The sequence below is a fragment of the Pseudophryne corroboree genome, chromosome 6 (assembly GCF_028390025.1).
Source record: "Pseudophryne corroboree isolate aPseCor3 chromosome 6, aPseCor3.hap2, whole genome shotgun sequence".
Classification (NCBI taxonomy): Eukaryota; Metazoa; Chordata; class Amphibia; order Anura; family Myobatrachidae; genus Pseudophryne; species Pseudophryne corroboree.
In genome coordinates, this window is record NC_086449.1 from 194,678,241 (window position 1) to 194,692,584 (window position 14,344).

Consider the following 14,344-nt stretch of genomic DNA (forward strand, 5'->3'; position numbering starts at 1 on the left):
TGGGGGCACAGGTGTACGAGGAAGAAGTCGCAATGGCTATGTTACAGAATCTGACGCCAGAATTAGATTTTTCAGTGGTTGCGTCAAATGACACTAAACTGACAACAGAGATTGTAAGAGCCAAGTTGCTGCAGTTCCAAGAACGTATTCCTGTTGAGACCATAGCTGAGGGTACTGCCTTGATCACAAAGGGCACAAAGTCCAAAAAGCAAAAATTCAAGTGTTTTGTATGTCACAAGATAGGACATAAAGCTTCAGATTGCAAGATGAGAAATTCCAGTGGTGCGCAGAAGCAGCGTGACAAGCCAAACGAGTCAGCAATGAATGTAGCTGTATACTGCAATGATGGCTACTGAGGAGAAACAGCCAATGGAGCTGTGGCACAAACGCTTGGGTCATCTGGGTTATGACAATGTCCAGAAACAGCTAGATGGAATGGTAACAGGGATCACCATGAGCAACACTGAAAGACCCATGTGTGAGAGTTGCATAAAAGGCAAGAAACTCGCAACCCATTTCCAAAGTCAGTTAGTAGAGCAGAGACACCGTGCACACAGACGTGTGTGGTCCAATGGAGGAAGAATCAATCAGTGGCTACAGGTATTTCATGACTCCCATAGATGACGCCACAAGAATGACATACATGTACTTTCTTAAGAAGAAGAGGGAAGTTGTCAACAAAATTGTGGAGTACAAAAATCTGGTGGAGAATCAGACAAGTCTGAAACTAAAGATCCTGAGATCAAACAATGGTGGAGAGTATGATAACAAAGTCTTAGCCACATTCCTTAGAAAATATGGCATAAAGCATCAGCTAACAATTGCCTACAAACCGGAACAGAATGGCGTGAGTGAGCAGGCAGTACGCACAATTGTTGAGTGAGCACGGACTATGCCAAGTGACACTGGCCTGGAAAAGAAGTTTTGGGCAGAAGCAGTATCTACTGCAGTATACCTAAAGAATCGTGCACCTACAGTGGTTGTCAAAGGTAAAACGCCACTGGAGGCGTGGTCCAGAAAAAAGCCAAGTATCAGTCATCTTTTGCACATATACCAAAGTAAGGTACACTTCTGCTTTCCCAGGTGTTTTGGTAGTTCAGCTATCAGTGACTATCAGTGACACTTATCCATCATCTACAGTCACACCACACTGGTTATGCCCGATCCCATCTGATCTTGGAATCCAAGCAGTGTTGGGCCTGATCAGTACCGGAAAGGGGGACCTTCTGGGAATATCGGGTACTGTAGAATCACATAGGCTGAACTACCAAAACACCTGGGAAAGCAGAAGTGTACCTTACTTTTTTCAATACCAATAAAATAGGCGTATGACACTCTCTCATTGCTCATTCGATGGCAACAGATGAGCGAAAGCAGAAGTGTCTGGAATTCTCTCTGTCTTTCTGTTTTTCAAATTTCATTGTGATCTTCAATATTAATTCACACAAACTTCACTTCTAACATATATCAACACAGAAATCAATACGAATAGGTACTAATAACATAAGAGCTGCTGATCAATGAGAAGAACAGCCCCATGTTTTGTTCTAAGCATGTGATACTTCAATGAATTTTATATGTTATGGATAGAAGAACAAAACACAAGAGATTGTCGCTTTGATTAACATTACCTTGATCATTATTCACTCCAAAGGTGTCTTCTTCATGCTATGATGCACAATTTGGTGCAACATATACGACTTTGATTGTACATATTAACAACTATTGGAAGAAACACTGGGAGTCACTTATTTAATAATATTTTATATGTTTTTTGATCGTTCTGAAATTTTAATATGACAGCATTAAATGTTAAGTTTTATTATATTCTCTATTAAAAATAAACTATTTTCATCGTATTACGACTAAAGTGTGCCCCAGAAAGACCAAACAGTCTCTTGCCTCTATGCAAATCCCCCCAGAAGTATATTTTTTTCTGAACTAATTTCTGGGGGCACTGCCAACCAAGTAATAATTCGATTTTTGACCCACAGGGTCAACACGATAATTCTATGTTGGTTCATGATATTATTTTATTTCATGCTTTAGTATTTTGCATCCTATCCAGTGCAGATCCCAAAACCCCCTACTCAAGTATTCTGTGACGCCAACTGGGGATCAGATGAGGATGATAGATGTTCTTTTACTGGATACCTGTTTGCACTAGCAGGCATAGCCGTAAGCTGGGCAAGTAGGAAACAGTTGCTCTTTCTACAACAGAGGCAGAATATATGGCGCTCACAGAAACTTCAAAAGAAGCGCTTTGGATAAGAGAGACTTTATGCGAATTAGGTCTTCCTTACCACAGTGAGACCATCAACATAAAGTGTGATAACAAGTAGAGATGAGCGGGTTCGGTTCTCAGAGAACCGAACCCTACCAGACTTTCCCTTTCCGAGTCCGGTTCCGAGCCAGGCTCGGGTTTTCCCGCCTGACTCGGAAACCCGAACGCGGCAAAACGTCATCATCCCGCTATCGGATTCTCACGGGATTTGGATTACATATAAGGAGCCGCGCGTCGCGGCCATTTTCACTCCGGTCTCGGAGAGTGTATCAGTGTTCAGTGTCTGTGTGGGGGCGGGAAAGTGGGGTGGCGAGTCTTGTGCTGTGTTGTGCTGCTCAGTCCAGTCCAGTGTAGTCAGTGTATTGTGCTGCATCAGTCCAGCTAGTCACAGTGTTGGTGTCCTCTGCTGCCATATAACCAGTGTAGCTGTATTATAAAGTGGTGCTGTGTTGTGCTGTCCAGTCCAGTGTAGTCAGTGTATTGTGCTGCATCAGTCCAGCCAGTCACAGTGTTGGTGTCCTCTGCTGCCATATATCCAGTGTAGCTGTATAAAGTGTTGTTGTGTTGTGCTGCATCAGACCAGTGGGGGTGTCCTGTCCATCAGTCATTCCAGTGACAAAGTAGTCACAGTGGTATACGCTGCTGCTATTGTCCACTGCTACAGTATTATAATAATAATAACAACAACAACAACAACCACAAGTCCCTTACAGTGTTGTTGTGTTGTGCTGCAACAGACCAGTTGTAGTGTCCTGGCCATCAGTCATTCCAGTCATTCCTGTGCCGCATATTGGGGGTCATTCCGAGTTGATCGCTAGCTGCAGTTGTACGCAGCGCAGCAATCAGGCTAAAAATTGCCATTTCTGCGCATGTGTATGCACCGCAATGCGCAGGCGCATCGTGCGGGTACAATGAGCATCGTGGGTTTGCACAGAGTCTAACGAAGATTCCAGTCGCACGGCCGAACGCAGGAAGATTGACATGAAGTGGGCGTTTCTGGGTGGCAACTGATCGTTTTCAGGGAGTGCTTAGAAAAACGCAGGCGTGTCTGGAAAACTGCAGGCGTGCCTGGGCGAACGCTGGGCGGTTATGTGACGTCAAAAGCCGTCCCTCCGCCATTAGAATCAATGCACACGAAGAGTAACTACAGGGCTGGTCTTGTTTTGCACAAAAAGATTTTGCAGGCGCTCTGCTGCACAGGCGTTCACACTTCTACAAAGCGAAAATACACTCCCCGGTGGGCGGCGACAATGCGTTTGCACGTCTGCTAAAAACTGCTAGCGAAAAATAATGTAGAACAAAAATTTGGAGGATAAAATAGGGAAAGATCAAGAACCACTTCCTCCTAGTGCTGAAGCTGCTGCCACTAGCCATGACATAGACGATGAAATGCCATCAACGTCTTCTGCCAAGGCCGATGCCCAACGTGATAGTAGAGGGCATGTAAAATCCAAAAAGCCTAAGTTCAATAAAAAGATCCAAAAAAAGAAATTTAAATGGTCTGAGGAGAAACGTAAATTTGCCAATATGCCATTTACGACACGGAGTGGCAAGGAACGGCTGAGGCCCCGGCCTATGTTCATGACTAGTGGTTCAGCTTCACATGATGATGGAAGCCCTCATACAGTAACTGAGGCCTTGACACTTATGTTGGTGTTAGACGTGCGCCCGGTATCCGCCATTAGTGCAGTGGGATTTAGATAATTGATGGAGCTATTTGGGGTCATTCTGACCCGATCGCACACTGCAGTTTTCGTGTCAGAACCGCGCATGCGCCAGCGCCGCAGTGCGCCGGCGCTTGCCCACCCGTCGCAGCGCTACGATCGCCTCTGCCTGATTGACAAGCAGAGGAGGTCGATGGGTGGGAGGGGGCAAAACGGCAGCGTTTGGCCGCCATTTAGTGGGTGCGGTCCGGCCAACGCAGGCGTGGCTGGAGCCGCTGCGGGCAGGGGAGCGATGATTAGCTCCCGGCCAGCACGCTAAAGCTGCGCTGGCCGGGAGCTACTCTTGAAATGCAAAGACATCGCCGTTGTGCGATGCCTTTGCACTTCTGCGGAGGGGGGGGGGGGGAGGGGGCGGCACTGACATGCAGGGTGGACTAGCCCTGTGCTGGGCGTCCCCCCGCATGTCTGAGTACATGATCGTAGCTGTGCTAAATTTAGCACAGCTACGACCAACTCGGAATGACCCCCATTGTGTCCCCGGTACCAAATCCCATCTAGATTCCACGTCACTAGGCAGGCGATAGCGAGATTTCGCCATTTAATTCCACTGATTTGGACGTATAATTACAGTGATTTTGCCAATTAATTCCAGTGATTTGGACGTATAATTCCAGTTGAAATTGTTTGTGTCGCTTGGCTTAGTCATACAGCTACCTCACTGCACCTCTTCGACATCTTTGCATGAGGTGCTGTTTGGGACCTAGTTTTTTGAAAAGTGCCATCCTGTGTGACACTGCCGTATGAGTCATGGGGTACTGCTGTATTAGTCCTGGGGTACTGCCGTGTAAGTCCACCAATTGCAGATTTTTTTAAAAGTGACTGGAGCGTGCTGGAGATGCTGTCAGTGGACCGAATAATTATGGCCCACTCTCGACATTCAGCCACTGCGTGAGACTACTGGAAGGGCCAGGTGCTTGTGTCGGTTAGCTTAGGCCTACAGCAACCTCTGTGCACCTTTTTTTCTTCTTTGCATGATGTGCTGTTTGGGGACCTTTTTTTTTATATCTGCCCTCCTGTCTGCCACTGCAGTGCCACGCCTAGATGGGCCAAATGTTTGTGTCGCTTGGCTTAGTCATACAACTACCTCATTGCAATTCTTGTGCTGTTTGGGGCCTTCTTTTAATATCTGCCCTCCTGTCTGACACTGCAGTGCCACTCCTAGATGGGCCAGGCGTTTGTGTTGTCCACTTGTGTCGCGTAGCTTAGTCATCCAGCAACCTCGGTGCAACCTTTTGGACTAAAAACAATATTGTGAGGTGTTCAGAATAGACTGGAAATTATTGGAAATTATTGTTATTGAGGTTAATAATACTATAGGAGCAAAATTACCTCCAAATTCTGTGATTTTATCTGTTTTTATGTTTTTTTTTAAAAATCATCCAGCACATTGCTAAAAGACATAATTTAATTCGTGAGTTTATGAAAAACAAGTCCGTCAATGTGGAATATGTTGCAAGTGAAGAAAATATTTCCGACATGTTGACAAAGAGATTGTCATCACACTTGCAACTTGCAATCCTGATGGAATGTGAACTAGAATATGGTTAATGTTGATTTATTCTTACTGTTTTTGCTTCATGTTATGTTTTCGGTTACAGGAGTGACTTTATTGATTTGTTTGATAAAATGTCATGTTCTTTAAACTTGTGACCGGAGACAGTCTTGTGCGAGGGGAGTGTTAGGAGATGGTGCGCTCTGTACCTGTCTCCTTCTGTGTACCAGTCAATGGGTGCATCCCCTAGTGTTAGACCTCTAATGCCAGGAGTCACTGGGAGGCGAAGTCTTATGATGTAGTTCCTGTTCCTCCATCTGAGAGAGAGTGAGGAGAGTGTGACACACAGAGAGTGAGAGACAGAGTTCTGGTGTACAAGTGAGCAGAGCTGAGACTGGGAGCAGAGCTCAGCTACAGAGACTCGCAGTGTTTCCAGTGCATGCATCATCTTCTCTACAGTGGGAGTCAGACTGCACGGCTGTGCAGTCCTCCATGCTTCCCCACCACAGACATCTCCTGACAAGTACCACTACCTAATGCTGTTACCTTGTGTGATATATGGGCTCCTGATCAGGGGCATATCTACCCATTGGCCAGGATGGTAATCGCCAGGGGCACCAGGAAAGGAGGTGGTGCCGCCTGGCAGTTCCATCCATGGCCATGGGGTAGAATCCAGTAGTACTGTCAGACTTGGTAACTGTCTGTTAGTGCCGGTGCCAGTTTCAGGCGGCAGCGCACTGCACCTCACTTGTAATCAGACTCAACATAAACTACAGCTACCAGTATCCCTTGTTGCCGGGAGCTCCGGGAGATGTAGTTTATTTTGAGTCTGATTGATCACTAGTGCAGTGCTGTGCCGCTGGACACAGACGCCGGCAGTAACAGACAGTCACAAGGTACAATCCGGATTAAGGGAGGGGAGGAGTGGCACAAGACTGCACTGCACGGCATTGATGACCTTCGGGGAGTGGAAGCAGGGGGGCGGGGCTACACAGCACTCAGTCAGTGCCAGGCAACCAGGTTTTTTCACAGTAAGGACAATACGTGTTTGGAATTCCCTGCCAGATATAGTAGTAATGGCGGACTCTGTCGATACTTTTAAGAATGGGGGCGGGATGTATTAATGTATTAACATACATCGCCGCACCTCGCAGCGATGTTGATTGCATATGTACTAACAATCAACATCGCAATGCGGTGACGGGACCCCCCCACGATACCTGTAAGGTGGTGTGCGGGGGGTCTCCGTCACCTCCCTGGGCTCTCCTTCACCTCAGCTGCCGGGAACAAGGCAGCAGGCTGTCCCCGGCACCTCCTCCTCCCCCCTGCACCCGGAAGGACCTCCGGCTGCGTTGCTAGGGGGAGGAGGAGATTACCTTTCAGGACCAGGGCTGCCTGGAGGAAGGTATGCCAGGGGGAGACATCTGCGGCGGGTTATGGCGGTCGGCGATAAGTAGCCCATAGGCTTCTATAGGGTATCGCCATCCAGAGATGGCGATACCCTGGGCAGGTATTTAGCTTTACAAGTGTGCAAACGCGTATGCCTGCGCGTATGCCGCCCTGTACAAAAACAGCTTGTGCAGTTTCTGAGTAGCTCTGACCTTACTCAGCCGTTGCGATCACTTCAGCCTATTCGAGCCCGGAATTGACGTCAGACAACCGCCCTGCAAATGCTTTGACATGCCTACGTTTTTCCAACCACTCCCTGAAAACGGTCAGTTGCCACCCACAAACGCCCTCTTCCTGTCAATCTCCTTGCGAACGGCTGTGCAAATGGTTTCTTCACTAGAACCAGTGCACAACAACGATCCACTTTGTAACCGTACGGCGCGACTGGGCATTGCGGTGCATACGCATGTGCAGTAGTTACCTGATCGCTGCGCAGGGAAAACCGCTAGCGAGCGAACAGATCTGAATTAGGTCCTATAGGCGGCGTCTATCTGTTCACAGTGCTGCAAAAAATAGCTAGTGAGCGAACAGATCTGAATTAGGCCCCATGTGCACTGCAGGTGTGGCAAATACAACATTTGCAGAGAGAGTTAGATTTGGGTGGGTTATTTTGTTTCTGTGCAGGGTAAATACAGACTGCTTTATTTTTACACTGCAATTTAGATTTCAGTTTGAACACACCACACCCAAATCTAATTCTCTCTGCACGTTATATCTGCGCCCCCTGCAGTGCACATGGTTTTGTCCAACTGCTAACAAATTTGCTGCTACGATCAACTCTGAATTAGGCCCAATGTATGTATGTGACGGTATGTATGTGTGCATGTGTGTAACTATTTGTATATACTGCATGTGTGACTGTACTGTATATCATATGTACTGTATATGTTTTGTGTGTGACAGTATGCATGTAAGTGTATATGTGTGTGCCTATGGGCGGGATCAGATGTACTAATGGCAGTGGGGGTTATTCGGTAGGGATTGCAGATTCTGCTTTTCCTTTCTATTGCATGCTGGGGGATGCTCATCCATCGCAGGGCAAGGCCGTCCAGCATGCTGAATGGTCTGGTCAACCACTGCGACCGCAATTTAATTGTGGTCGCAGCAACTGTGGAAGACCCCCTATAGAGAGTGTTTCCTATAGGGGTACTACTGTGCGGCATAACGTGAATAAGAGACACTACCGTGCGGTGTAATATGCTACTGTGTGGCATAATGTGAATTGGAAGTACTATTCTGTGGCCACGCCCCTTCCCCACAAGGCCACACCTTTTTTGATACACCCTCCTTATTTCCAATATGTGGGGGTGCTCGGAACCCTAGATACACCCCTGCTCCTGATTACCGCTATCAGTGTTACATCTGAGTCACCTGTGTTCACTAAATAAACCTGCATTACTGTTTAAGTCACAAAGTGTGTGGACTGATGTCACTGCACCAGATAGCCCAGAACACTCTGCCGACAGCATCCAGGTGAAGTGATTGCATATTGCAACGTGATCTTCGGATAATATCGCGCCCAGATAGCATTAAATATGCAATTATTGGTAAATGGGACCCAAAGAGAGAAGAGTTTATTTGATATTAAATTGGTGAAAGTTTTTAAGGGATTTTACTGGTAAAAGGGTTTTATTGAGTTTTTTTTTTTTTTATGTGTTTGTGGTTAGAAAGTGCCAGCATTTCTCTCCAGTGAAGAACTGTGAATGCATGCTGCAACTGGATTACTCAGTAGGTGACAGAAGTGCCACAATAGATAAGTAAAAATAAATGGGGACTCACCACTTCTAAAAGTTGCATGCTGCAGCTTTTGTTTTATGTTCAACATTCCTGCTCACCAAACCCAATATTTCTAGTATAAGGTCTGGTGGGCTGATACTTCCCTTGCATAGACGTTTCTATAATGGGTGCAGTGTGTGCGGTGCACATAGGCCCTAGGCCCAGGAGGAGGCCCATACCACTCACTCTGCACCCATATAGTATACTTACCCCTCCGGCGGTGGCCCTGCAGTGCGGGTACAAATCACTTGAAAATGGACGCTGCAGGGGTCATGTTCCCGGAGACCTGCATATGCGCAGTAGACTCTGGCATTATGCCAGTGTCTACTAGCTGCCCGAGAGGAGCAGGCCCGTAATGGAGGCTGCATGCTGGTCCCCTCCTCTCTTAAAACACCCTTGTTCCGTGGAGTGATTATTTGACCACAATACGTGAAATGGGGCGCTATGCACACGTGAACAAAAATCTCCACTAATTACACCAAACTGAATTATCCTATATGGGGGGAATTCCAAATCGGACAGTTGAAACACCGACACCCCTCATAAAAACACTGCCAATTTTCCCTTGCACCCTATAGAGTGCACAGAAAAATGAGCACTATTAAGTTACCATAATTGTCTGGGTTGTGAGCAGATGGTCATCTCCCCCTTCCCCCATGAGCCTTTTACATGTCACGTCTCCTGCTTGCATTAGTGATACGTGCTCAGAGCCAGAATAAGGGGGGGACCCTGGGGGTAAGTACCCCGGCCCCCCTTTCTAAAAGGGCCCCCAGCCCCCCACCACCTTCCACAGATCGGATCTCTTACCGATCCGATATAGATATATATATAGATATATAGATATATATATATATATATATATATATATATATATATATATATATATATATATATATATATATATATATATATATATATATATATGGAAACAGGATTCAATTCCTGCGCTGCAAGTCCATGTATCCAGAGTCTTTATTAAACGTTAATTCTGTGCTGCTCAATCCCACTCCCAGCCAGGGAGCAAAGGTATTGGTGCTAGAAACAAGACAAGGAGAGCGCACCGGTAAACGTAAAATCATTTACTTGGTATAAAAAAAGAGTAATATCCACATACATAGCAGTAAGAGTATCCAAACTCAGCGAGGTCCACACGATCTCTGGAACAGCGCTCACCGAGCTGAAAACTGTCTCGTCGGCTCCGGACCCGGCGGGTGACGTCACAACGTCCTCAGCAGTTAGCCACGCGTGGCTAACTGCTGAGGACGTTGTGACGTCACCCGCCGGGTCCGGAGCCGACGAGACAGTTTTCAGCTCGGTGAGCGCTGTTCCAGAGATCGTGTGGACCTCGCTGAGTTTGGATACTCTTACTGCTATGTATGTGGATATTACTCTTTTTTATACCAAGTAAATGATTTTACGTTTACCGGTGCGCTCTCCTTGTCTTGTTTCTAGCACCAATATATATATATATATATATATATATATATATATATATATATATATATATATATATATATATATATATATATATATATATATATATATATATATATAGTCCACTGAGAGCTGCCTGAGTCCTTTCTATAGGGTACCTATATATATTAATCTGCTTATATCTTTATTAGGGGCCCCACTGTCTGGAGTGCCCCGGGCCCCCTGTCACCTTAATCCGGCTCTGTACGTGCTTGCATAAGTGATACGTGCTGATCACCATCCATGGGGTCACACCAGCCAACCACTTTAGATCCCACAAGGAGGCCATAAATCTCTGTCTTCTGACGGAGATCCTGGCCTTGTCACTCCGCACAGCGGCAGCGACATGCGTCTGTTTTGGGAAATAGAAGCCGTTGCTGCCCCTTCTATCACTGACAGTCTGCTGACGCTCTGTGTCCGGCGCCGCAGACCCGTACTGCACATGTGCAAAGTACTGAACAGCAATAGCATAAGCCACAGCTACATCGGGACCCATCAAGCCAAATGAGCACGGCTTACACCTATACCTGCACAATAACCTGTAAATCTCACCTCCAGGTTTATTGTGTTCAGAGTGCCTACTGTATGTACTTTATCGCACAGTTTGGGGCTTATTAAAACACAGATGCTAGTTTTGCTGAGAAAAGCATTATTTAATCTATAACTATTTTGATTGATGCTGAATGCTATCTGCAGGAACATGGAAGTCTAATGCATGGTTGGGTAAATTATTCACACTGCTTTCCAATATAACAGAACAGTCTTGTAAATCAATAGTTAAGAAACCACCCTGCTGTTCTTATACAATGAAACAGCATTTGGAAAACCATGACATCTTTCATCAATAATGTCCTGTGTTTACGAAACAGTTTAGTTAATATTTTTTTTTTATGATAGTTGGTCCTCAAATTAAGTTAAGTTAAATTAACTCTTTCCCAGTCACTGGGATTATTAGCGCCTATAACAATCTGAAATTCAAGCATGAAGCAGTGTTCTGTATCCGCGCAGAAAGATTTGTTGCCTCTTGTTGTGATTAAAATCCTGGTAAGACGCTGTGCCAGCAGCACAGATCTCGGCCTCGCTCGCCGACAACTCTCCAATTAATTTAGTTCAATCAATTTATGGCAGCTTTAATTTACCAAGCAATAAAACGACAGCTTTACATCAGAGCTAAAACAGATGAAAACTGAGATAGTTTGGGCAATGGAAAGTGAACGAGGGGAGGGTGATGTTATTGTAAGATGGTTAACTATTTCATCTCTGAATGGTGGATGCTCAGGAATGGCAGTACCACCACTTACAGCGCATTTTACTGTGGGAAACGACAGTCGGTATTTGACAGCAAGCAAACAAAAGAGGGCAGAAATATTATGTCATACTGAATATACATTGGTTATATCACATCACTAGGTTTGCTCAGAAGTTCGATGGTGAGAGCGATGCGCGACCGATATTGGCAATAGTGCATCTTTGTACGCAAGCAGCAGATTAGGGGACGTGTACTAAACAGTGATACAAGTGGAGAAGTGAGCCAGCCAGGGGCAGATTAGGATGGAAAGCCAGCCTGGGAAATGTATAGAAGCAGCCCTAACAGGGTTTGGGGTGGGGTCTGTTGAGCGGGGTGGGATCCCTCAACATAGGGCTGGATTGTACGCCACTGTGGCCTTCCTTGCGTCATTAACTGCAGACCGGGGGCAGATTGGGAATTAAAAGTGGACCTGTAAAATTTTGATAGAAGTGGCCCAACATGGGCAGCACAAGAGGTAAAACATACAGTGTAGCCATGGCAGCATCACTGGATGGCAGAGATGGAATAGCAGAATTAATAGGGACAATGCAATGTACTGAGTGCGGGGGGATGTTTGTCATGTGGGGTGTGTGGCCATATGACAACACACAAAACAGGTACCACTGGCATGTCAGCCTACCAGGAATCTTCCTGGTGAGCCCTATGGCCAATCCGCCCCTGAAGCCAGTGAAGAACCAATCAGGTGCTCTGTATACTTTTATAGTATGCAAATTATAAATGTTACATCAATGCAGATTGGTTGCCATGGGCAATTTCTCCACTAGCTCACTTCTCCACTTTTATTACTGCTTAGTACATGTCCCAAAGACACAGAGAGTGGGCGTCTCTCCCTGTACAAATCCCAGCAGCTGCGCCATTAGCATATGTTTGAACGGGATTTCATCCACTACTGGGTTACTGCTTTCTGTCTGAGTTTCTTCCTTGCCATAACTTCAGCTAGCTAGCATACCAAGGACTGACATCATGCCGGTGTTTGGTAAGGCTGCTTAAAATAGATTTTTTTTTTCAGCCTCCAACTCCCAGAGAACCTTGTTGCCTGCAATCTCCAGACATGGGGCCTAATTCAGAGATGTACGCAAGACCAATGGTTTACGAACATCTCCAATGTTTGTTGAACTGCGTCATCGGGTGCAGTTTGGCTGCAGATGTCAGGTGATTGACAGCCTGCAGTCACTTGGGGCACAGAGGGTTAGCATTCAACAAAATGTGGGGTGGGGGTCCAGATCTATCACAGATGATCTGATGCTGCGTCTTTGGCAGTGCACGGAAGCCGGCCGAAGGTGTCTTTTTACACAAGACGCCTCCTGCGGTAGTAGCATATTATCGTGTACAAAGATGCAGCAGTTTTTGCAAAGTGTCCATCTCTGATTCTGTTCCACAAGTGTTTCAGAGTAGTGAAAGCTGATCCATTAAAGCAGTGATGTTCTACCTTTTCTTAGTTGGGACCATGTGTGTCAGTATGTCATTGTTCCTGGCCCCCATTGTGATTCTGTCTGTGACACGTCCCTTAAATGCTCACAACACGCCTGCGTTTGACAAGTAACCCCCCCATCACCTCCCACAAATGCTCACTACCTGTTACTCACTTCAAGTATAAATCTTAACTTCAACCGCTGCCAGTAATCAACCGCCGCACGTTCTCAGTACGACTGCTGCAGGCGCAGTACAGAAAAAAAACATTGCTCCACTGCGCAAAAGTCAAAATGGCTATTGCTTTGAAACTCTGGGTGTCAGTGTGCCAATGTTCTGGAACCCAAACAAAGTGGTTCCCAATGTAATGCATTTAAAATCTGACAATTAGTCAGTCATGTAATGCAGGGTTTCCTCAGGGACCACTCATATATTCATACTTGCCTACTCTACCGGAATTTTTTTTGGGTTGCCCCCCATTCCCCCTGCAAGAGTAGATATATCTCCCGCATCCTGCCCACTTCCTAGTGAAGGGGGCAAGATGGGGAGATAACCACCGTTATGGTGGTGCCATATTGAGGGGCTGGCGCTAAATGACGTGACATTATGGATGGTGTAATGGTTAGCATTACTGCCTCACAGCACTGAGGTCATGGGTTCGATTCCCTCTGTGTCCCTAACTGTGTGGGTTTTGTATATACTCCTGGTGCTTGCGTGGGTTTCCTTCGGGTACTCGTGTTTCCCCTCACATTTCAAAAATATACTGGTAGGTGAATTGGCTACTGACAAAAACAAAAAATTAACCCTAGTGTGTAAGTGTGTGCATGTGTTAAGGGCAGACTAGTTGGGCCAAATGGTTCTTCTCTGCCGTTAAATTCTATGTTAATTGCATCATTATAGCCCATGGACCTGCAAAAATATATATATTTTTTCCCACTGTGGGGATGAGGCCTAATGATGTGACAACCCTGGGCTGCGGTCTTTGCAGTGAGACTGCTGCCGCTGAGCAGAAAGACAGATCCAGGCATGCTCCGTCCGACTCAGAATAGGCCCGCCATACGTCAAGATGACTCCCCATTTGCACCCGTGAGCAGAGATCAGTGCCACAGAGAATCAGCTCCTGTGAGTGCAGTTCTCGTGTTATAACCAGTGATAAAAGGAGGGCGTATTGGCTCAGTATATCAGGAGGGAACTGTGGATTTTTTGGAAGATATTGCATGAGATATTTTGGCTAGGAAATACATATGTAAATAAGATGTAATAATATTTGGGGAGTTTATTCATATAGAAGAGAGTGATCCTCAGTTCCAGGCACGCTTGCCTATCCCTGCCATCACACTGAGGCCTGTGTACTATGCAGCAGATGGTAAGTGAGTGAGAAAGGTATAAAGCTGTAATTACTGCAGATTGCAAGCAGCCCTATAGAG

General features: G+C 46.0%; 1 long non-coding RNA gene and 1 pseudogene across 2 annotated transcripts in view; one reads left to right on the plus strand and one right to left on the minus strand.

The window, feature by feature from the left end:
* Nucleotides 1-14,344, minus strand: part of LOC134935124 (uncharacterized) — a 136,989-nt gene that overhangs the window by 107,400 nt on the left and 15,245 nt on the right. The gene's annotated exons all lie outside the window — the stretch shown is intronic.
* Nucleotides 1,133-1,251, plus strand: LOC134937815 (5S ribosomal RNA; annotated as a pseudogene).